Genomic DNA, 24,181 nt, shown 5'->3' with positions numbered 1-24,181 from the left:
ATTTTTTTTCAAAGAAAAGAAAGAAAAAAGCAATAATTTTCAAAGTACCCTTCGACAAGCAGCTACAGAACAGGTCCCAGAGTTTGTCATGGGCTATCATTCCCGCATCTCAGATTTTTCCTTCTAGTTGTTCCAAAACACTGGCGGCTTTACTAGAGTAATAATAATGGAATCATACAGCATCTGTACTTTTGTGTCTGACTTATTTCACTCAGCATTATTTCGTCAAGGTTCATCCATGTTGTCATGTTTTGGGACATCATTTTGTCTAAATGCATAATATTCCATCATATGTATATACATTTGTTTATCCACTAGGTTGTTGATGGGCACCTGGATTGTTTCCATCTCTTGGCAATTGTGACTAGTGCTGCTATGAACATTGATGTGCAAATGTCTGTTGTGTCACTGCCCTCAACTTTCTTGGGTATATACTAAGTATTGGTATTACCGGGTCATAGGGCAACTCAATATTTAGTTTTCTGAGGAATTGCCAAACTGATTTCCACAGCAGCTGAACCATTTTACGTTCCCACCAACAGTGAATAAGTGTTCCAATTTCTCTGCACCTTCTCCAAACATTCATAGTTTCCTGTTTAATAGCAGCCATTCTTATAGGTGTGAGGTGATATCTCATTGTTGTCTTAATTTGCATTTCCTTTATAGCCAGTGAAGATGAGCTTCTCTTCATGCACTTTTTAGCCATCTGTATTTTCTCTTCAGAAAAGTGCCTATTCATTTCCTCTGCCCATTTTATAATTGGATTGCTTATTCTTTTGTTGTTGAGCTGTATAATTTCTTTATGTACATGGGATATCAAGCTTTTATCCAATATGTGGTTTCCAAATATTTTCTCCCATTGAGTCGGCTACCTCTTCACCTTTTAAACAAAGTCTTTTGAGGCACAGAAGCTCTTGATCTTAAGGAGTTCCCATTTGTCTATTTTTTCTTTCACAGCTTGTGCTTTAGGTGTAAAGTTTAAGAAGCTACCTCCTATTAGAAGATCTTGAAGATTTTTCCCTACATTTTTTTCGAGAAGTTTTGTGATACTTGCTTTTGCCTTTAGGTCTTTGATCCATTTTAAATTAATTTTTGTATAGGGTATAAGGTAGGGATTCTCTTTCATTCATTTGGCTATTGAAATCCAGTTCTCTCATGCCCAATTTTTGAAGAGACTATTCTGTCCCAGTTCAGTGGATTCAAGGGCCTTATCAAAGATTAAATGTCCATAAATTTGGTGGTCAATCTCTGCACTCTCGATTCTATTCCACCCGTCAGTCCTTCTGTCTTTGTGCCAGTACCATGCTGTTTTGACGACTGTGGCTTTATATTAAGTTTAAAGTCAGGAAGTGATAGCCCTTTCCCTTCACTCGTCTTTTTTATCATATCTTCAGGGTCTCTTTCCCTTCTATATAAATGTGATAACCAGTTTTTCCAAGACTTCAAAGTATGTTGTTGGGATTTTTATTGGTATTGCATTGAATCTGTAGATCAGTTTGAGTAGAATTTATGTTGTGATGATATTCAACCTTCCTGTCCATGAGGATGGAATATCTTTCCATCTATTTAGGTCATTAAAAAAATTTTTTTAGCGTTTTTGGGTAATTTTCTGTGTGTAAGTTCTTTACATCCCTGGTTAGGCTTATTCCTAGACACCTGATTCTTCTGGTTGCTATTCTGAGTGGAATTTTTTCCTAAATTGTCACCTCATGTAGGTCATTGCTTGTGTATAGAAATATTACTTATTTTTGTATATTGATCTTATATCCCGCCACTTTGCTGAATAGTTCAGGTAGTTTTGCTGTAGATTTTCAGAGTTTTCTAAGTGTAGGATCATGTCATCTACAAATAATGCAAGTTTTACTTTTTTCTTTCCTATTTGGTTGTCTTTTATTCCTTTCTCCTGTCTAATCACTTCAGTTAGTACTTCTAATACAGTGTTGAATAATAGTGGTGACAATGGGCATCCTTGTCTCATTCCCGATCTCAAGGGGAATGCTTTCAATTTCTTACCATAAAGTATGATGCTGGTTGTGGGTTTTTCTTATATGCCCTTTATGACATTGAGAAAGTTTCCTTCAATTCCTAACTTTTGAAGTGTTTTTATCAGTTAGGATGTTGAATTTTGTCGAATGCTTTCTCAGTATCCATCAATATGATCATGGGTTTTTTCCCTTTCGATTTGTTAATGTGCTCTGTTATATTGATTGAGTTTCGGTTTATTTATTATAAAATATGGAACGCTTCACGAGTTTTGTGTCATCCTTGTGCAGGGGCCATGCTAATCTTCTCTGGATCATTCCAATTTTAGTATATGTGCTGCCAAATTGAGCACTTGATTGATTTTCTTATGTTGAATCACCCTTGCTTTCTTGGTATGAATCCCACTTGGTCATGATGTATAATTCTTTTAATGTGGCATTGGATATGATTTCCTAGTATTTTGTTAAGAATTTTCATATTTACATTCATTAGCAATCTTGGTCTGTAATTTTCTTGTATCGTCTTTGTCTGGTATTAGAGTGATGTTAGCTTCATAAAATGAGTTAGGTAGAATTCCTTCTTTCTCAATTTTTTGGAACAGTTTGAGCAGGATTGGCGTTAGTTGTTTTTGAAATGTTTGATAAAATTGTCCTGTGAAGTCATCTGGTCCTGGGCATTTTTTGGGTGTGTGCAAAGATTTTTGATGATTGATTGGATCTCTTTACTTGTAGTTGGTTTGCTGAGATCTTCTGTTTCTTCTAGAGTCAGTATAGGTAATTAGTGTGTTTCTGGGAATTTGTCCATTTCACCTAAGTTGTCTAATTTGTTGGCATATAGTTCATAATATTCTCTTATAATCATTTTAATTTCTTCATGATCTGTGGTAACAATTCCCTTCTCATTTCTGATTTTATTTGTGTCCTCTCTCTTTTTTTCCTCATTAGTCTAGCTAGGGAACCATCAATTTTATTGATTTTTCTCAAAGAACCAACTTTTAGTTTTGTTGATTCTTTCTATTGTTTTATTGTTCTCCAGTTTGTTTATTTCTGCTTTAGTCTTCATTATTTGTTTTCTTTAATTTGTTTTGGAGTTACTTTGCTGTTCTTTCTCTAAATTCTCCAGGTTAGCAATTATATCCTCAAGTTTTGCTCATTCTTGCTTTTTAATATAGTCATTTAGGGCAATAAATTTCCCTCTCAGCCTTGCCTTTGCTGCATTCCATAAGTTTTGATATGTTGTGTTTTCATTATCATTCATCTCTAGATGTTTACTTATTTTTCTAGCAATTTCTTCCTTGACCCACTGAGTATTTAAGAGTGCATTGTTTAATCTCCATATATTTGTGAAAGCTCTGGTTCTTTGGTGATTATTAATTTGCAACTTTATTCTGCTGTTATCAGAGAAAGTGCTTTGAATAATTTCAATCTTATTAAATTTATAGTGACTCAATTTATGTCCCAACATATGATCTATCCTGGATAATGTTCCATGTGTGCTAGAGAAGAATATATATCCTGGTGTTTTGGGAGGTAATGATCTACATGACTGTTAGATCTAATTCATCTGTCCTATTCTTTAGGTCCTCTGTTTCCTTGTTGATCCTCTGTGTGGTTGTTCTATCTATAGTAGACAGTGTATTGAAGTATATAGTGTATACACAGTATATAGTGTATTGAAGTCTCACACTATTGCTTTTGAAATGTCTATAGCTCTCTTCAGTTTTTCCAATATATGCCTCATGTACTTGGGAGCTCCTTGATTGGGGACCATGAACATTTATGATTGTTATTTCTTCTTGGTGAATTGTCACTTTTATTAATATTTAGTGTCCTTTGACCCTGATGACATCTTTACACTTAAAGTCTATTTTGTCTGATATTAGTATAGCTGCTCCTGCTTTCTTATAGTTACAGCTTGCATAGAAGATCTTTTTCCATCCTTTCACTTTCAATCTAACTGTGTCCTTTAGTCTGTGATGTGTCTCTTGTAAACAAGATATAGGTGAATTACAGTTTTTCATCCACTCTGCCAATCTGTGTCTTTTAATTGGTATATTTAGTCTATTAACATTCAAAGTATTTACTGTCACAGCGGTTCTTGACTCTACCATCTTGTCATTTAGTTTTATTTGTCAGATCTATATATTACTTTCTTTCTCTCTCATTTCCTTTGAATTACCTTTACTCATACTCTTCAATTCTGTGCCTTCTTCCAGAGCTCCCTCTCCTGTTATCAGCTGACAGGTTTCCCTTTAGTAATTCTTGTAGGGGTGGTCTCTTGTTGACTAGTTCTCTCAATCTTTCCTTGTCTTTGAAGATTTTAATCTCACCTTCATTTTTTAAAACTTTTTTATTGTATAATATAACATATATACAAAGCAAAGAAAGAAAAAGCAATAGTTGTCAAAGCACTGTTCAACAAGCAGTTACAGGACAGATCCCAGAGTTTGTCATGGGCTACCGTATGTCATTTCAGACCTTTCCTTCTTGCTGCTTCAGAACATAAAAGGCTAAGAGAATAAATATATATATATATTTTAACTTTTTATTATATAGTATAACATATATACAAAGCAAAGAAATAAAAAAACAATAGTTTTCAAAGCATTCTTCAACAAGTAGTTACAGGACAGACCCAGAGTTTGTCGTGGACTACCATGCGATCCTGTCAGACATTTTTCCTTCTAGCTGCTCCAAAATCTAGGAAGCTAGAAAGCTTAAATTTTTTTTTATCATCACAATAGAGTTTTTTCCTTCTTTTTTTTTTTGGCGAAAAATAACATGTATACAAAAAAGCAATAAATTTCAAAGCACAGCACCACAATTAGTTGTAGAACATATTTCAGAGTTTGGCATGGGTTACAGTTCCACAATTTTAGGGTTTTACTTCTAGCTGCTCTGAAATACTGGAGACTAGAAAAGATACCAATTTAATGATTCAGTATTTGTATTCATTTGTTAAGTCCTATCTTCACTGTATAGCTCCACCATCACCTTTGATCTTTCCATCCCTCTCTTTAGGGGTGTTTGGGCTATGGGCATTCTAACTTTTTCATATTGGAAAGGTAGGGAGATGGAACTATCTGATGTTCTGGAGAGGCTGGGGTCCCTAGGTTTCAGCACTTATCTGGACCGGGGAACCATCTGGAGGTTGTAGGTTTCTGGAAAGTTACTCTAGTGCTTGGAACTGTTGTGGAATCTTATATGTTGCTTTAGGTGTTCTTTAGGATTGTCTAGAATGGTCCTGGGGTTTGGCCGGTTATGATAGGTAGCAATGTCTAACTGAAGCTTGCATAAGAGCAACCTCCAGAGTAGCCTCTCGACTCTATTTGAACTCTCTCTGCCACTGATACTTTATTAGTTACACTTCTTTTCCCCCTTTTGGTCAGGATGGAATTGTTGATCCCATGGTGCCAGGGCCGGACTCATCCCTGGGAGTCATCTCCCATGCTGCCAGGGAGACTTTCACCCCTAGATGTCATGTCCCATGTGGTGATGGTGGGGTGGATAGAAGGAATAAATTTTTTTTTATCACAATCGACTCTTTTTTTTCTGCGAAAAACAACGCATGTACAAAAAAGCAACAAATTTCAAAGTACAGCTTAACAATTAGTTGTAGAACAGGTTTCAGAGTTTAGTATAAGTTACAGTTCCACAATTTTAGGTTTTTACTTCAAGTTGCTCTAAGATACTGGAGACTAAGAGAGATATCAATTTAATGATTCAACAGTCATATTCATTTGTTCAACCCTACCATCTCTATAGAACTCTACCATCACATTTGATCTTTCTGTCTGACTCTTTAGAGGTATTTTGGGCTATGGCCATTCTAACTTTTTCATATTGGATGGGACAATCAATAATATGGGGTAGGGAGATGGAACTAGCTGACATTCTGGAGAGGCTTGCCTCTCTGTGTTTTCAGGGTTTATCTGGTCTAGGGACCCATTTGGAGGTTTTAGGTTTCTGGAAATTACCCTAGTGTATGGAACCTTTGTATAATCTTACATAATGCCCTTGGTATTCTTTAGGATTGATAAAAATGGTTTTGGTTGGGTTTTGGCAAGTTGTGATAGGTAGCAATGTCTAACTGAATCTTGCTTAAGAATGACCTCCAGAGTACCTCTCGACTCTATGTGAACTACCTCAGCCACAATAATTTATTAATTATACTTCTTTTTCCCCTTTTGGTCAGGATGGAATTGTTGATTCCATGGTGCCAGGGCATGTCTTTTGTTATCAGCTGACAGGTTTCCCTTTAGTAATTCTTGTAGGGGTGGTCTCTTGTTGACTAGTTCTCTCAACTAGTCAGAGGGCAGAGGGGCAGAGGGCAATGATTTTTCTTGCAGAGTTGGGCTTGGAGAGAGAGAGAGAGGCCACATCTGAGCAACAAAGAGGCTTCCTGGAAAGGACTCTTAGGCCTTGTTATGGGTAGTCTTAGCTTCTCCCCTACAGAAATAAATTTCATAAGGGCAAGCATCAAGATCTAGGGATTGGCCTATTTTGTTGGAAGTCCTCAAATACCTGAGATTTTTCAATTGGGAGACTTTAATAGTGCCATATATATTTCCCCTTCATATCCTCAAGGGACTCTACCAATACTTTTTAATTATCAGCCCACCATAGTCTGGAATATGTCCTGGTATTATATTCTGCTATAGAGAATTACAAGGCCTCATTCCTGTTCTGGACTTCAGGAGTTTGGGTTGTTTAAATGAACTGTCCAGAGAGGTTAGTTTAGATTATGTGTTACAGAAAATTTAGGATCTAGACATAAACCTTTCTGCCCTTGATCTACCACAGTAGCTGAAGGTCTAGAGTACATGCACTATCATCTGCTACCCTGCATTCTAATTTACTTTAGACCCAGCCAGATTGGTTTTGTTTTCAATTCTAATTGAGGCCTGATCTCTCTCTTGGTTACTTTAACTGTTATTATATATAGCTATGCTAAGTTTCAGGTCTGCAGCACTCCATTTCTGGAACCTAGGTGTTACAGAGCTACTCGAAGTTCCAGGGAAATACCAGCTGATACTCATATATCTCAGTGTCTTAGAATCCAGAAATACATCAACAAGTTCAGACCAAATGTGGCTGCTATAAGGGCCCACAATATAGGCTCCCATTTTTTATAAGTATTTTCTTATAGATATAAAAGTATAACATAAGTATAAGATACTCAGAGAGACCTTAGCATATTTGTTCTTTTGTTTCTGGCTTATTTTGCACAGCCCATTGTCCTCTGGTTTATTCAGTTCATTATGTGACATCCCTCCTTTTTTGTAGCAATCAAATTCCATCATATAAATGTATCACCGAGGGTGGGCAATAGTGGCTTAGTGGCAGAGTTCTCATTTGTCATGCCAGAGACCTGGGTTTGGTTCCTGGTGCCTGCACATGTGGAAAAAAAAAAAAAAGTATCATCATTCACCATTGTACTCCTCAGTCATTGAGTCATTGTATCTTTCAGCTCCGTGCATCTATTGGGCATCATGGATAATGTCCAAAATGAATAAACCATGTCTTATAGTATCTTCATTTGGTTGTATAATCAACAGTACTCTCAATTTCAGATAATTTTCATTCATTCATAATGACAAAGAATGGCAAACATAACATCACTGACTATCGAATGAAAGCTACCCCTTATCACATGACCCCCCACTCTCAGTTAGTGCTGTGGTATTGTTGATGTTTTCCTGTTAAATATTGCTAATACCATGCATTTTTAGCTTTTTCCCATATCCCTCTACTGTTGGCTCTTTGTCCACTATGAACCATTAAAGAGTTCATGTGAGAACCTATTTATAATTGTAAATTTAATCTTTAAGATACATGGCATCTGTCAATAGTACATCCCCTATCAATCATATTCACCTTCAATATGGCAGTGCTACATATTAACCCATTAATTAGTTATCATCACTTCTATCCATTCTCTTGCTTTCTTATTTTTTGTATGCTGTATGGCGGAGGTCATATTTCATTCTTTTTCCATGTGAGTATCCCCTTATTGAAGCACCATTTGTCGAATTTTTGTTTGTTTGTTTGTTTTCATTTGTTTCTTTGCTTGTTTGTTTGGGAAGTGCTTGGGCCACGAATTGAATCTGGTCTCCCACAAAGCAGGCAATAATTCTACCACTGAACCACCTGTGCACCATGTCCCCTTGCATTTAAAAAAAATATTTTTATTGAAAAATTTTCACATGCATATAGTCCATGCACAGTATACAGTCAGTGGCTCACAACATCATCATATAGTTGTGTGTTCATTGCCATGATAATTTTTTAGAACATTTGCATCACTCCAGAAAAAAAAAGAAAAAGAAAAAAGAAAAACTCATACATCCCATACCCTTACCCCCCCTCTCATTGTATAATAGTATTTCCATCTACCCAATTTATTTTATCCCTTATCCCCTTTATTATTTATTTTTATCTATATATTTTTATTCATCTGTCCATACACTGGATAAAGGCAGCATTAGACCCAAGGTTTTCACAATTACAGTCACTTGTAAAAGTTATATCTTGGTACAATCAAGGCTACTGGAACATAGCTCAACAGTTTCAGGTACTTCCCTCCAGCCACTCCAATATACTGTAAAGTAAAAAGGGACATCTATATAATGCATAAGAATAGCCTCCAGGATATCCTCTTGACTCTGTTTGAAATCTCTCAGCCACTGATACTTTATCTCATTTCTCTCTTCCCCTTTTTGGTCAAGAAGGCTCTCAGCTCATCCCAGTCATTCTGTCCCATGTTGCCAGGGAGATTTATACCCTTGGGAGTCATGTCCTATGTAGGAGGGGAGAGCAGTGAGTTCACCTGCTGGATTGGCTTGGAGAGAGAGGCCACATTTGAGCAACAAAAGAGGTTCTGTGGGGGTGACGCTTAAGGCCTAATTTTAAGTAGGTTTAGCCTATCATTTGCAGGAATAAGTTTCATGGATTGAGCTTGGCCTATTGATTTGGTTGTCCCCACTGCTTGCAAGAATATCAGAAATTCTCCAAATGGGCAAATGGAATATTTCTTCCTTTCTTCCCAGTCCCCCAAGGGGACTTTGCAAATATTTCTTTATTCATTGCCAAAATTACTCTCTGATATATTGGGGCATCACACTAACCTGGACAAAACCAACAAAATCTTATACCCTATTCAAGACTCCATGTTCTTATGGTATTCAACTAAACTGACCATACAAGTTAAATTAGAAAATGCACTACCCAAAATACAAATTTTGCACCAAATAAACATCTCTACCTTTGGTCTAACACAGAAGTTGAAGTTTTGAAGTATGGACCATATCATCCTTTACCCTGTATTCTGATCTTACCCTATCACCAACAGTGAATAAGTGTTTCTATTTCTCCACATACTCTCCAACATTTGCAGTTGTCTGTTTGCTTAATAGCTGCCATTCCTGTAGGTGTGAGGTGATATCTCATTGCCATCTTAATTTGCATTTCCCTTATAGTTAATGAAAATGAGCATCTCTCCATGTACTTTTTCGTCATCTGTATTTGCTCTTTAGAAAAGTGCCTATTCATTTCCTCTGCCCATTTTATAATTGGATTGTTTGTTCTTTTGTTGTTGAGCTGTATAATTTCTTTTTTAAACATGTTTTATTGTGAAATATAACATATATACAAAAAAAGCAATGAATTTCCAAGTACATTTTAACAAGTAGTTGTAGAACAGATTTTAAAGTTTGGTATGGGGTACAGTTCCATGATTTTTTGTTTTTATTTTAGTTACTCCAAGACACTGGAGACCAAACGAACTATCAATATAGTGATTCAGCAGTCATACTCATTTGTTAAATCCCATCTTCTCTGTTATATTCTTCCTTCTCATTTTTTCTTTTTTGTGAAAAATAACATATATACAAAAAAAAAGCAATAAATTTCAAAGCACATTTCAGCAATTAGTTGTAGAACAGATTTCAGAGTTTGATATGTGTTATAATTCCACAATTTTAGGTTTTTACTTCTAGCTGCTCTAAGGTACTGGAGACTAAAAGAAATGTCAATATATGATTCAGCAATCATACTCATTTGTTAAACCCTACTTTCTCTGTGATCACCATCACCTTTGATCTTTCTCCAGTCTTTAGGGGTATTTGGGCAATGCCCATTCTATCTTTTTCATGTTTGGAAGGGACTATCTATAATATGGGATAGTGGAATGGAACTAGTTAATGTTCTGGAGAGGCTGGTCCCTCTATGTTTCAGGACTTACCTTGTCCAGGGATCCATCTGGAGGTTGTAGGTTTCTAGAAAGTTATCCTAGTGCATGAAACCTTTGTACAATCTTATATAATGCCCTAGGTATTCTTTAGGATTGGCTGGAATGGCTTTGGTTGGGGTTTGGCAAGCGATGATAGGTAGCAATGTCTACAATGTCTACAATGAAGCTTGTATAAGAGTGATCTTCAGAGTAGCCACCTGATTCTATTTGACCTCTCTCAGCCATTTATACCTTATTTATTACACTTCTGTTCCCTCTTTTGGTCAGGATGATACCAGGTTGATCCCATGGTACCAGGGCCAGGGTCATATCAGGGAGTTATCTCCGACACTGCCAGGGAGACTTTCACTCCTGGATGTCATGTCCCACATAGGGGGGCCTCTTCACCTTTTTAACAAAGTCCTTTGAGGCACAGAAGCTCTTGATCTTAAGGAGTTCCCATTTGTTTATTTTTCTTTTGCTACTTGTGCTTTAGGTGTAAAGTTTAAAAAGCTACCTCCTATTACTAGATCTTGAAGATGTTTCCCTGAATTTTCCTCTAGAAATTTTATGGTACTGGCTCTTACATTTAGGTCTTTAATCCATTTTGAATTAATTGGGTGTAAAGGTGTAAGGTAGGGTGTAAGGTAGGGGTATAGGGTGTAAGGGTGTAAGGTAGGGATCCTCTTTCATTTTTTTGGCTATTGATATCCAATTCTCCCATGCCCATTTATTGAAAAAACTGTGCTGTCCCAGTTCAGTGATTTGGGGACTTTCAAAAATTAAATGTCCATAAATTTGTTGGTCTATCTTTGCCCTCTCAGTTATATCCCATTGACTGATACTTCTGTCTTTGTGCATATCCCATGCAGTTTTGACCACAGTGGCTTTATAATAAGCTTTAAATTCAGGAAATGATAGTCCTCCCACTTTCCTCTTCTTTTTTAGGATATCATTAGCTATTCAGGGTCTCTTTCCCTTCTGTATACATTTTTTTTTAGCCTTTAAAAATTTATTTTTACTTATTTTAATTGTATAATGTAACATATATACAAAGCAAAGGAAAAAAAAAACAATAGTTTTGAAAGCACTCTTCAACAAGTAGTTACAGGACAGATCCCAGAATTTGTCATGGGCTGCCATATGATCCTCTCAGGTTTTTCCTTCTAGCTCTTCTAGAATGTAGAAGGCTAGAAGGAATCAAATTTTTTTTATCATCACAATCAACTCTTTTTTTCTTTTTTGTGAAAAATAACGTATATGCAAAAAAGCCATATATATATCAATGCATAGCACAACTATTAGTTGTCGAACAGATTTCAAAGTTTGGTATGGGTTACAATTCCACAATTTTAGTTTTTTTTATGATCATTCCATTCTACATATATAATCAGTAATTCACAATATCATCACATAGTTGCATAGTCATCATCATGATCATTTCTTAGAACATTTGCATCAATTCAGAAAAAGAAATAAAAAGACAACAATAAAAAAATTCATACATACCATACCCTTTAGCCCTCCCTTTCATTGATCACTAGCATTTCAATGTAAGTTTATTTTAACATTTGTGCCCCCTACTATTCATCTTTATTCCATATGTTTTACTTCTCTGTTCATAAGGTAGATAATCTAAAGGAGCATCAGACACATGTTTTTCACATCACACAGTCACATTGTGAAAGCTATATCATTATACAATCATCTTCAATAAACATGGCTATTGGAACACAGCTCTACATTTTCAGGCAATTCCCTCCAGCCTCTCCATTACATCTTGACTAACAAGGTGATATCTATTTAATGCGTAAGAATAACCTCCAGGATAACCTCTTGACTCTGTTTGGAATCTGTCAGCCATTGACACTTTATTTTGTCTCATTTCTCTCTTCCCCCTTTCGGTTGAGAAGGTTTTCTCAATCCCTTGGTGCTCAGTCCCAGCTCATTCTAGGATTTCTGTCCCGCATTGCCAGGTAGGTCCACACCCCTGGGTGTCATGTCCCACATAGAGAAGGGTAGGGCAGTGAGTTTGCTTGCCGTGTTGGCTGAGAGAGAGGCCATATCTGAGCAACAAAAGAGGTTCTCTTGGGGGTGATTCTTAGGCCTAATTTTAAGTAGGCTTGGCCTATCCTTTGTGGGGGTTAAGTTTCATATGAACAACCCCCAAGATTGGGGGTTCAGCCTATTATTTGGTTATCCCTGCTGCTTATGAGAATATCAAGAATTCTCCACTTGGGGAAATTGAATTTTCCCCCTTTCTCACCATTCCCCCAAGGGTACTTTGCAAATACTTTTTTTATTCACTGTTCAAATCCTTCTGGAATTTATCGAGGCATCACTTTGGACAAACCTACAAAATCTCATGCCCTCCTCAAGATTCCATGTACTTATGGTGTTCAATTAAGCTGTCTTCATAAGTTATATTAGGAAATACACTAGTTGAAATGTAAATTTTGTACCAAATAAACATTGTTTTGCTTTAGTCTCACACATAAGTTAAAATTTTTAAATATTAATTACTATCAATTTTCAACACCCTGCAGTAATGACATTGCTATATTCTTCCTCATGCAAAAACAGTTTTTAAAATTTGTACATTTAGTTACTATCATTATACACTCTAGGCATTCCTAGATTATACCATCTCAGTCTTTATCATCTATCTTTCTTTCTGATTTCATTTGTGCCCCCAGCCCTCCTCCCTCTATCATTCTCACATTCAGCTTCATTCAGTGTTTTAACATACTTGTATTACCGTTAGGTAGTATTGTGCTATCCATTTCTGAGTTTTTATAATCAGTCCTGTTGCACAATCTGTATCCCTTCAGCTCCAGTTACCCAATATCTTACCCTATTTCTATCTCTTGATTGTCTCTTTTACCAATGAAATTCTCCAAGTTTATTCACTAATGTCTGTTCATATCAGTGAGACCACACAGTATTTGTCCTTTTGTTTCTGGCTAATCTCACTCAGCATAATGTCCTCAAAGTCCATCCATGTTGTTACGTACTTCATAACTTTATTCTGTCTTATAGCTGCATAATATTCCATCATATGTATATACCACAGTTTGTTTAGCCACTCTCTGTTGATGGACATTTTGGCTGTTTCCATTTCTTGACAATTGTAAATAGCGCTACTATAAACATTGGTATGCAAATGTCTGCTTGTGTCCTTGCCCTCATGTCCTCCAAGTAGATACCTAACAATGGTATTGCTGGGTCACATGGCAATTCTATATGTAGCTTCCTGAGAAACCGCCAAACGGCCTTCCACAATGGTTGTACCATTTGACATTCCCACCAACAAAGGATAAGTAAACCTCTTTCTCCACATCCTCCCCAGCACTTGTCATTTTCTGTTTTATTGATAATGACCATTCTGGTGGGTGTGAGATGATATCTCATTGTGGTTTTGATTTACATTTCCCTAATAGTCAGGGAAGTTGAGCATCTTTTCATATGCCTTTTGGCCATTTGTATTTCCTCTTCTGAGAAGTGTCTGTTCAAGTCTTTTTCCCATTTTGTAATTGGGATGTCTGTCTTTTTGTTGTTGAGTTGAACAATCTCTTCATATATTCTAGATGCTAGACCTTTATCTGATATCTCGTTTCCAAATATTGTCTCCCATTGTGTAGGCTGTCTTTTTACTTTCTTGATGAAGTTCTTTGATGCACAAAAGTGTTTAATTTTGAGGAGTTCCCATTTCTTTCTTTCTTTCTTCAGTGCTCGTGCTTTGGGTGTAAGGTCTAGGAAACTGCCTCCTATTATAAGACTTATAAGATATCTCCCTACATTTTCTTCTAACAGTTTTATGGTCTTAGATCTAATGTTTAGGTCCTTGATCCATTTTCAGTTAATTTTTGTACAGGGTGTGAGATATGGATCCTCTTTCATCTTTTGCATGTGGATATCCAGTTCTCTAGGCACCATTTATTGAAGAGACTGTTCTGTCCCAGGTGAGTTGGCTTGACTGCCTTATCAAAGATCAAATGTCCATAGATGAGAGGGTCTATATCTGAACACTCTATTTGATTCCAGTAGTCAGTATATCTATCTTTATGCCAATACCATGCTGTTTTGACCACTGTAGCTTCATAATATGCCTTAAAGTCAGGTAGTATGAGACCTCAACTTAATTTTTCTTTCTCAGGATATTTTTAGCTATTCGGAGTACCCTGCCCCTCCAGATAAATTTACTTATTGGTTTTTCTATTTCTGAAAAGTAAGTTTTTGGGATCTTAATTGGTAGTGCATTGAATCTGTAAATCAATTTAGGTAGAATTGACATCTTAATTATATTTAGTCTTCCAATACATGAATATGACATGCCCTTCCATTTATTTATGTCTTCTGTGATTTCTTTTGACAATTTCTTGTAGTTTTCTTTGTATAGGTCTTTTGTATCTTCATTTAAGTTTATTCCTAAATATTTTATTCTTTTAGTTGCAATTGTAAATGGAATTTTTTCTTGATTTCTCCCTCAGATTGTTCATTACTAGTGTATAGAAACAGATTTTTGAGTGTTGATCTTGTAATCTGCCACTTTGCTGTACTCATTTATTAGCTCTAATAGTTTTGCTGTGGATTTTTCAGGGTTTTATAAACCTGTATCATGTCATCTGCAAACAGTGAGAGTTTTACTTCTTCCTTTCCAATTTTGATGCCTTGTAGTTCTTTTTGTTGTCTAATTGCTCTGGTTAGAACTTCCAACACAATGTTGAATAACAATGGTGATACTGGACATCCTTGTCTTGTTTCTGATCTTAGGGGGAAAGTTTTCAGTTTTTCCCTTTTGAAGATGATGTTATCTGTGGGCTTTTCGTATATTCCCTTTATTATGTTGAAGAAGTTCCCTTCTATTCCTATCCTTTGAAGTGTTTTCAATAAGTAAGGATGCTGAATTTTGTCAAATGTCTTTTCTGCATCAATCGAGATAATCATGTGGTTTTCTGCTTTGATTTGTTGATATGGTGTATTACATTAATTGATTTTCTTATGTTGAACCATCCTTGCATACCTGGGGTGAATCCTACTTGATCATGGTGTATAATTTTTTTTAATATGCTGTTGGATTCGATTTGCAAGAATTTTGTTGAGGATTTTTGCATCTATATTCATTAGAGCACTTGGTCTGTAGTTTTCTTTTTTCGTAATATCTTTGTCTGGCTTTCGTATGAGGGTGGTGTTGGCTTCGTAGAATGAGTTAGGTAGCTTTCCCTCCTCTTCAATGTTTTTGAAGAGTTTGAGCAGGATTGGTACTAATTCTTTCTTGAATATTTGGTAGAATTCACATGTGAAGCCATCTGGTCCTGGACTTTTCTTTTTGGGGAGCTTCTTAATGACTGATTCAGTTTCTTTACTTGTGATTGGTTTGTTGAAGTTGTCTATTTCTTCTCAAGTCAATGTTGGTTGTTTTGCCTTTCTAGGAAGTTGTCCATTTCATCTACATTGTTGTATTTATTAGCATAAAGTTGTTCATAGTATCCTCTCATTACTTCCTTTATTTCTGTGAGGTCAGTGGTTATGTCTCCTCTTCCATTTCTGATTTTATTTGCATCCTCTCTCTTCTTCTTTTTGTCAACCTCACTAAGGGTCCATCAATCTTACTAATTTTCTCATAGAACCAACGTCTGGTTTTGTTGATTTTCTCGATTGTTTTCATGTTCTCAGTTTCATTTATTTCTGCTCTAATCTTCATTATTTCTTTCCTTTTGCTTGCTTTGGGGTTAATTTGCTGTTCTTTCTCTAGTTCTTTCAAGTGGACAGTTAATTCCTTGATTTTTGCTCTTTTTTCTTTTTTGATATAGGGCAATAAATTTCCCTCTTAGCACTGCCTTTGCTGCATCCCATAAATTTTGGTATGTTCTGTTTTCATTTTCAAGATATTTACTGATTTCTCTTGTAATTTCTTCCTTGACCCACTGGTTGTCTAAGAGTCTGTATTTGAGCCTCCATATATGTGTGAATTTTCTTGCAATCTGCCTATTATTGATTTCCAGCATCATTCCTTTATGATCTGAGAAAGTGTTTTGTATGATTTCAATCTTTTAAAATTTTTTTAGACTTGCTTTGTGACCCAGCATATGGTCTATCTTTGAGAATGATGAATGAGCACTTGAGAAAAAGGTATATCCTGCTGTTGTGGGGTATAATGTTCTATAAATGTCTGTTAAGTCTAGTTCATTTATTGTATTATTCAAATTCTCTGTTTCTTTATTGATCCTCTGTCTAGATGCTCTGTCAATTGATGAGAGTGAGGAATTGAAGTCTCCATCTAGATGTGTCTCTTTCTCTTTTCAGTGTTTGCCTCATGTATTTTGGAGTAATCTGGCTTGGTGCACAAATATTTATGATTGTTATGTCTTCTTGTTGAATTGTTCCTTTTATTAATACATAGTATCCTTCTTTGTCTCTTTTAACTGTTTTACATTTGAAGTCTAATTTGTGGGATATTAGTATAGCTACTCCTGCTGTTTTTTAAAATTTTTATTTACATGAAATATCTTTTCCCAACCTTTCACTTTCAACCTGTGTTTATCCTTGGGTCAAAGATGTATATCCTCTAGACAGCATATAGATGGGTCCTGTTTTTTAATCCATTCTATGTCTTTTGATTGGGGAGTTTAATCCATTAACATTTAGTGTTATTACCGTATGGGCAATACTTCCTTCTACCATTTTGTCTTTTGGATTTTATGTGTCATATCTAATTTTCCTTCTTTTTACCTTTACCTTTATTTCTACATTCTTCTCCACACTCTCTCTCCTGTCTTTTCATGTCTGTCTTTAGTGCTCCCTTTAGTATTTCTTGCAGAGTTGGTCTCTTGGTCACAAATTCTGCCAGTGATTTTTTTGTCTGAAAATGGTTTAATTTAATTTCCCCCTCATTTTTGAAGGACAGTTTTGCTGGATATAGAATTCTTGGTTGGCAGTTTTTCTCTTTTAGTAATTTAAATATATCATCCCACTGTCTAGTCACCTCCATGGTTTCTGCTGAGAAATCTACACATAGTCTTATTCACCTTCCCTTGTATATGATGGATTGTTTTTCTCTTGCTGCTTTCAAGATTCTCTCTTTCTCTTTGACATCTGACATTCTGATTAGTAAGTGTCTTGGAGCATGTCTATTTGGATCTATTCTCTTTGGGGTATGCTGAACTTCTTGGATCTGTAATTTTAAGTCTTTCATAAGTGTTGGGAAATTTTCAGTGATAATTTCCTCCATTAGTTTTTCTCCTCCTTTTCCCTTCTCTTCTCCTTCTGGGACATCCACAACACATATATTTGTGCGCTTCATGTTGTCATTCAATTCCATGAATCCCTGCTCATATTTTTCCATTCTTTTCCCTATATTTTCTTTTGCTTGTCAGATTTCAGATGTCCTGTCCTCCAGTTCACTAATCCTATCTTCTGCCTCTTGAAATCTGACATTGTAGGTTTCCATTGTTTTCTTCATCTCTTCTACTGTGCCTTTCATTCCCATAAGTTCTGTGATTTGTTTTTTCAGACTTTCGATTTCTTCTTTTTGTTCATACCTTGCCTTCTTTATATCCTCCCTCAGTTCAGTGATTTGATTTTTGATGAGGTTTTCCATGTCTGTTCGAACATTCTGAATTAATTGTTTCAACCCCTGTATCTCATTTGAATTGTTGATGTGTTCCTTTGACTGGGCCATTTCTTCAATTTTCCTAGTGTGATTCGTTATTTTTGTACTGGCGTCTAGGCATTTAATTACCTTAATTATTTTATTCTGGAGATTGTTTTCCTTTTTTTTACCTTGGATTTTCTTGCTGGATGACTTTGTTGTCCATCTGTTGTTTGACATTCAGTTCAGCTTATTCTAGTCCTCTATCTTAGGTTTTGTTTAATAGATCAGAATTTTTCAGTTCTTGTTTTTTTTTCTTTTTTTTTCTTGCCTTGCCTGTATGGTGCCTTTTGCCCACCCCTTAGGAGGGTCTACTTAGGTATTATAGACCCCAGTCAGGTTTTCCCAAATCAAACTGGCCTCCTCTCAGGAGGAAAGAGTCATCTGCATCAGTTTTCCCTGAGGGTGAGACCCAGCAGATTAAAAGGTTTTCCTATGTAGTGTCTGGACTCTACATTTTTCCTGCCCTGCCCAGTATGTGGCGCTTTTCTACATACAGGTCCCACCAGCATAAGGTGATGCGGTACCTTTAAGTCCAGCGGACTCTCCCTGTTGGGGGCATGGTGAAGACAGAGGAGAGGTTGTAGGCTGACTTTAATCACTTTTCTTTTCCAGACCCTGGGGTCTGAATTCCTTGAGGGAGGGTTTCCATCTGAGCTGGGTGCCACCCATCTCCTGGGGAAGACAGAGGCTCCAGGTGAGCTCTCAAATAAGCCTGTTTCTGCCTATGCCTGGGGCAGTGGTGCCCAGGAAGCCTTGCAGCTGTATCCAAAGAGTAATCAATCCATAGAAACACAGCCACAAAAGAGAAAAAGAAAAGTCCTTTTCAGAGCAGGACCCCATTTCTCAGGTTTGCCAATCAAGAGCTTAAGTTGGTACATTGTTCTGTGTATCTCCAGATCCTGTGTTCCCCCTCATTTCCTGCAGGGCCCAGACCTTTTCAGATCCAAAAAAAACCTGTTTTTTTTTTTCTTTCTTTTTTCTTTTTCTGTCAGCCCTGCCTCCTCTGTGCCAGGGTAAAAGCTGGTGACCTCTGCTTTTATTCAAGGTTCAGCTGAACTTGGGGCCTATTTTTAGTAGACAGAATTTGTTAATTAATTCCACAATTAGTGTTTGGTTGTGCTCAGCCACTGCTGCTGGGAAAGTCTCTTTCCTTTCCCCTCTGGAAAGCAGCCTGTGGGGGAGGCCATGGCTTGGGGAACTCATGGTTCTGGGGGGCTCACAGCCGATCCAGCTGGTCCAGACTGGGGTACACTGTGTGTCCAGTCACTGACGTGGCCCCAACAGTTGTTCTGTACTGTTTCTCACTCTTTATTAGTTGCTCTGGAAGATGGACTAAATCCCACACCTCACTAAGCTGCCATCTTGGCTCTTCTCCCCTTTTGTATAAATTTGATAACCAACTTTTCCAAGTCTTTAAAGTAGGTTGTTCGGGTTTTTATTGGTATTGCATTGAACCCCTAGATAAGCTTTGGTAGAACTAACATCTTAGTGACATTTAAGCTTCCTATCCATGAGCATGGAGTGTCTTTTGATCTATTTAGGTCATTTTTAAATTTCTTTGGCATTTTTTTGTAAGTTTCTGTGTATGTGTCCTTGACATCCCCACTTAGGCTTTTTCCTAGATACTTGATTCTTTTGGCCGCTATTTTGAAAGGAATTTTTTCCTTAATTGCCTCCTCAGATAAGTCATTGTTTGTGTATAGGAACACTTCTGATTTTTGTACACTAATCTTGTATCATGCCACTTTGCTGAATTTATTTATTAAGTTAAGTAGCTTTGTCATAGATTTCTCAGGGTTTTCTAAGTGTAGGCTCATATCATCTGCAAAAAATTAAAATTTTACTTCTTCCTTTCTGATTTATTTCTTTCTCCTGTCTAGTACTTCAGCTAGGACTTCTAGTATAATATTGAATAATAGTGGTGAGGATGGGCACCCTTGTCTCATTCCTGATCTTAGGGGTATGCTTTCGGTCTCTCACCTTTAAGTATGATGATTGCTATGGGTTTTTCATATATGCCCTTTATGATATTTAGGATGTTTCTTTCCGTTCCTACCTTTTGAAATGTTTTTATCAGGACAGGATGCTGAATTTTGTTGAATGCTTTTTCAGCATCAATCAAGATGAACATGTGATTTTTCTCTTTTGATTTGTTAGTGTGGTATATTACATTGCTTGATTTTCTTGTGTTGAACCTCTCTTGCATTCCTGGTATAAATCCCACTGAGTCACAGGGTGTAATTCTTTTTTTCTTTTTTTTGTATGCTGAATGGTGGGGTCACATTTCATTATATTTCTATGTGAGTATCCTGTTATTGCAGCACCACTTGTTAATTTTTGTTTGTTTGTTTGTTCTTTCGGAAGTGCACGGACCAGGATTGAACTCAAGTCTCCTGCATGGCAGGTGAGAATTCTACCACTGAACTACCTTTGCACCCCCAGGTATAATTCTTTTAATGTGTTGTTGGGTTCAATTTGCTAGTATTTGGTTGAGAATTTTTGCATCTATGTTCATTAGGGAGATTGGACTGTAGTTTTCCTTTCTTGTAGTGTCTTTATCTGATTTTGGTATTAGAGTGATGTTTGCTTCATAAAATGAGTTAGATAGTGTTCCTTTTCACTCAGTTTTTCAGAAGAGTTTGAGCAGGATTTGTATCATTTGTTTTGGAATGTTTTATCAAACCTTTGAAGCCATTTTATCCTTGACTTTTCTTGTGGGAAGATTTTTGATGGCTGATTAAATCTCTTTACTTGTAATTGGTTTGTTGAGATCTTCTATTTCTTCTCAGTCAGTATAGGTAGTTCATGTGTTACTAGGAATTTGTCCATTTCATTAAGTTGTCTAGTTTTTTGGCATGTGGTTGTTCATAGTATTCTCTTATGACTTTTAAAATTTCTTCAGGGTCTATGGTAATGACCCCCCTCTCATTTCTGATTTTGTTTGTGTCCTCTCTCTCTTTTTCTTTATTAGACTAGCCAGGGAGTCCATCAATATTATTGATTTTCTCAAAGAACCAATTTTTGGTTTTGTTGATTTTTTTTATTGTTTTTTTTATTGTTTATTTCTGCATTAATCTTTGTTATTTCTCTTCTTTTATTTGCTTTAGGGTTAGTTTGCTGTTCTGTCACTAAATTCTCCAGGTGAGCAATTAAGTCCTTCATTTCTGCTCATTCTTATTTTTTAATACAGGCCTTTAGGGCCACACATTTCCCTCTTTGCCCTGCCTTTGCCACATTCCATAAGTTCTGATATGTTGTATTCTCATTGCCATTCATTTCCAGATATTTACTGATTTCTCTAGCAATTTCTTCTTTGATCCACTGATTATTTAAGAGCGTATTGTTTAAACTCCATATATTAGTGAAAGCTCTGGTTCTTTGGTGATTATTAGTTTCCATCTTCATTCCATTGTGGTCAAAGAAAGTGCTTTGAATAATTTCAATCTTATTGAGTTTATAAAGAATCATTTTTTGTCCCAGCATATGATCTATCTTGGAGATCATTCCGTGTGCACTAGAGATGAATGAATATCCTGGTGTTTTGGGGTGAAATGATATGTACATATCTATTGGTCTAATTTATTTATCACCTTGTTTAGGTTCTCTGTTTCCTTGTTGATCGTCTGTCTGGTTGTTCTATCTATGGTAGAGAGTGGTGTATTGAAGTCTCCCACTGTTATTGCTGAAATGTCTATAGCTCCCTTCAGTTTTTCCAATATGTACCTCATGTACTTCGAAGCTCCTTGATTGGGAGCATAAACAGTTATGATTGTTATTTCCTCTTGGTGAATCATCCCTTTTATTAATAGGTACTGTCCTTCTTCTCATAAGAGATATCTTATGACTTTTTTACATTTAAAGTCTGTTTTAGCTGATATTAGTATAGCTCCTCCTGCTTTCTTTTGGCTACAGCTTGCATGGAATGTCTTTTTCCATCCTTTCACTTCAACCTAACTGTGTCCTTGGATCTAAGATGCATCTCTTGTAAACAGCATATAGATGGATTATATTTTTAAAACAATTCTGCCAATCTGTATCTTTTAATTGGTGAGTTTAGTCCATTAACATTCAAAGTTATCTCTATAAAAGCAGTTCCTTTTTTATTGTGAAAAATAACATATACATCAAAAAAGCAATATGTTTGAAAGCACACTACAACAATTAGTTATAGAACAGAATTCAGAGTTTGGTATAGGTTACAGTTCAACAATTTTAGTTTTTTCTTCTGGCTATTCCAAGACACTGGAGATCAAATATATATATATATCAATATAGTGATTCAGCAGTTATACTCATTTGTTAAATCCTATCTTCTCTGTTATAACTCCACCTTCTCCTTTCATCTTTCTTCTAATCTTTAGGGTTATTTGGGCTATGCTGAGTCTAACTTTTTCATATTGGAAAAGGATGTCAAAAATATGGGATAGGAGGATAGAACTAGTTGATGTTCTGGAGAGGCTGGCCCCTCTGGGTTTTAGGACTTATCTGGCCTAGGAATCCATCTGGAGGGTGTAGGTTTCTGGAAAGTAATCATAATTGAAAGCAGTTCTTGAACTGGGTAAAGGATGATATTGTCCACATCTTAAAACTTCAACTTCTGTGTGAGACTAAAGGGAGGGATGTTTATCTGGTGCAAAATTTATATTTTGGGTATTGCATTTCCTAATTTAACTTCTATGGTCAGTTTAGTTGAACAGCATAAGTACAGGAAATTTTGAATAGGGTATGAGATTTTTTTGTTTGTCCAGGTTAGTGTGATGCCCCAGAAATCCCAGAGTGATTAGGACAGTGAATAAAGAAGTATTTGCAAAGTCCCCTTAGGGAAATGGGGAGAAAGGGGGAAAGATTCAACCCCCCCCCCATTTGGAGAATTTCTGATGCTCTTGCAAGCAGTAGGGACAGCTGATCAATAGGCTGAGCCCCCAATCTTGGGGTTCACCCCTATGAAACTTATTCCTGCAAAGTACAGGCTAAGCCTACTTATAATTATGCCTGAGTCACCCCAGAGAACCACTTAGTAAAATGTACTTGGAAATTTATAGCTTTTATGTATTTATGTTATTTTTCACAATAAAAAATGTTAAAAAAAATCAATTTGGCTGGATAAAAAAGTTCTCCTTCCTTAAGTATCTTAAATATGTCACTGGCATAAAGTATTGCTGTCAAAAAGTTTTTTTCACAATCAAATATTCTTTCTGTTACTTGTTTTTTTTTTGCCTGGATGTCCAAAGGATCTTTTTCCTTTTCCTTTAAAGTCTAGTATTTTACTAGAATATGTCCCAGTATTAGTCATTTTGGGTAAATTTCTCCAGTTATGGGGTTCCCTTTGATTTCTTTTCAACCCCCTCATAATTTCTCAAATAAATGTATAAATATCTCCTAACAATGACTATTGATTTATCTGTTTTTTCTTTTAATTCTGTGAATTTTTCTTTATACAGTTTTGAAATTGTTTCATATTCATACAAATTTAGAATTGTTAGAACTTTCTGGCAAATCTAATCTTTTATTGTCATGAAATACTCTTTATCTGTAATTATGCTTCTTGCCTTTAAGTCTATTTTTTCCTGATACTAATACAGTTGCCCCAATTTCCTTTAGGTTGTGTGATTGTCATATTTTTTCCATACTTTAACTTTTTAAAACATTTTTTATTATGAAATATAACATATATACAAAAAAGCAATAGATTTCAAAGTACATTGTAACAAACACTTATAGAACAGATTTCAGAGTTTGGTATGGGTAACAGTTCCACAATTTCAGGGTTTTTCTTCTAGCTACTCCAAGACACTGGAAATTAAAAGAAATATCAATATAATGACTCAGCAGTCATACTCATTTGTTAAATCCTATCTTTTCTGTTATAACTCCTCCTTCTCCCTTGATTCTTCTCCCAGCCTTTAGGGATATTTGGGCCCTGATCTTCGTAACTTTTTCATGTTTGCAAAGGGTACCAATAATATAAGATAAGGAGATGGAACTAGTTGACGTTCTTGGAGAATATGGCCCCTTTAGGTTTCAGGACTTATCTGGCCTTGGAACCCACCTAGAGGTTGTAGGTTTCTGGAAAGTAATCTTAGTATGTGATACTTTGACCATACTTTAACTTTTTTTTTATTTAAGAAAACAAAACAATAACCAAAATAGAAAAAAAACAATACACTTAGAACCACTAACAATGGATGTCTTATTAGCTTAACCATAGGAATATTTAAATAAAGTGCCTAGATAATCATTGTAAGGCCTGTTTGTGCAGTAAGTTTCATAAGCCAATTTAAAATTAAGGCAACAACGTCCATCAACAGAAGAATG

General features: G+C 36.0%; 1 non-coding gene across 1 annotated transcript; it reads right to left on the bottom strand.

Annotated features, from left to right (window-relative positions):
* Nucleotides 1-2,229: 2,229 nt before the first annotated feature.
* On the bottom strand, nt 2,230-2,335 carry LOC143662881 (U6 spliceosomal RNA). Its single transcript, XR_013165648.1, has one exon. It is a non-coding gene; the product is annotated as a U6 spliceosomal RNA (small nuclear RNA).
* Between the last annotated feature and the right edge of the window lie 21,846 nt (nt 2,336-24,181).

The sequence above is a fragment of the Tamandua tetradactyla genome, chromosome 18, assembly GCF_023851605.1.
Source record: "Tamandua tetradactyla isolate mTamTet1 chromosome 18, mTamTet1.pri, whole genome shotgun sequence".
Lineage (NCBI taxonomy): Eukaryota > Metazoa > Chordata > Mammalia > Pilosa > Myrmecophagidae > Tamandua > Tamandua tetradactyla.
The sequence above is the reverse complement of the archived record's forward strand: the minus strand, read 5'-3'. Positions and strand labels throughout refer to the sequence as shown.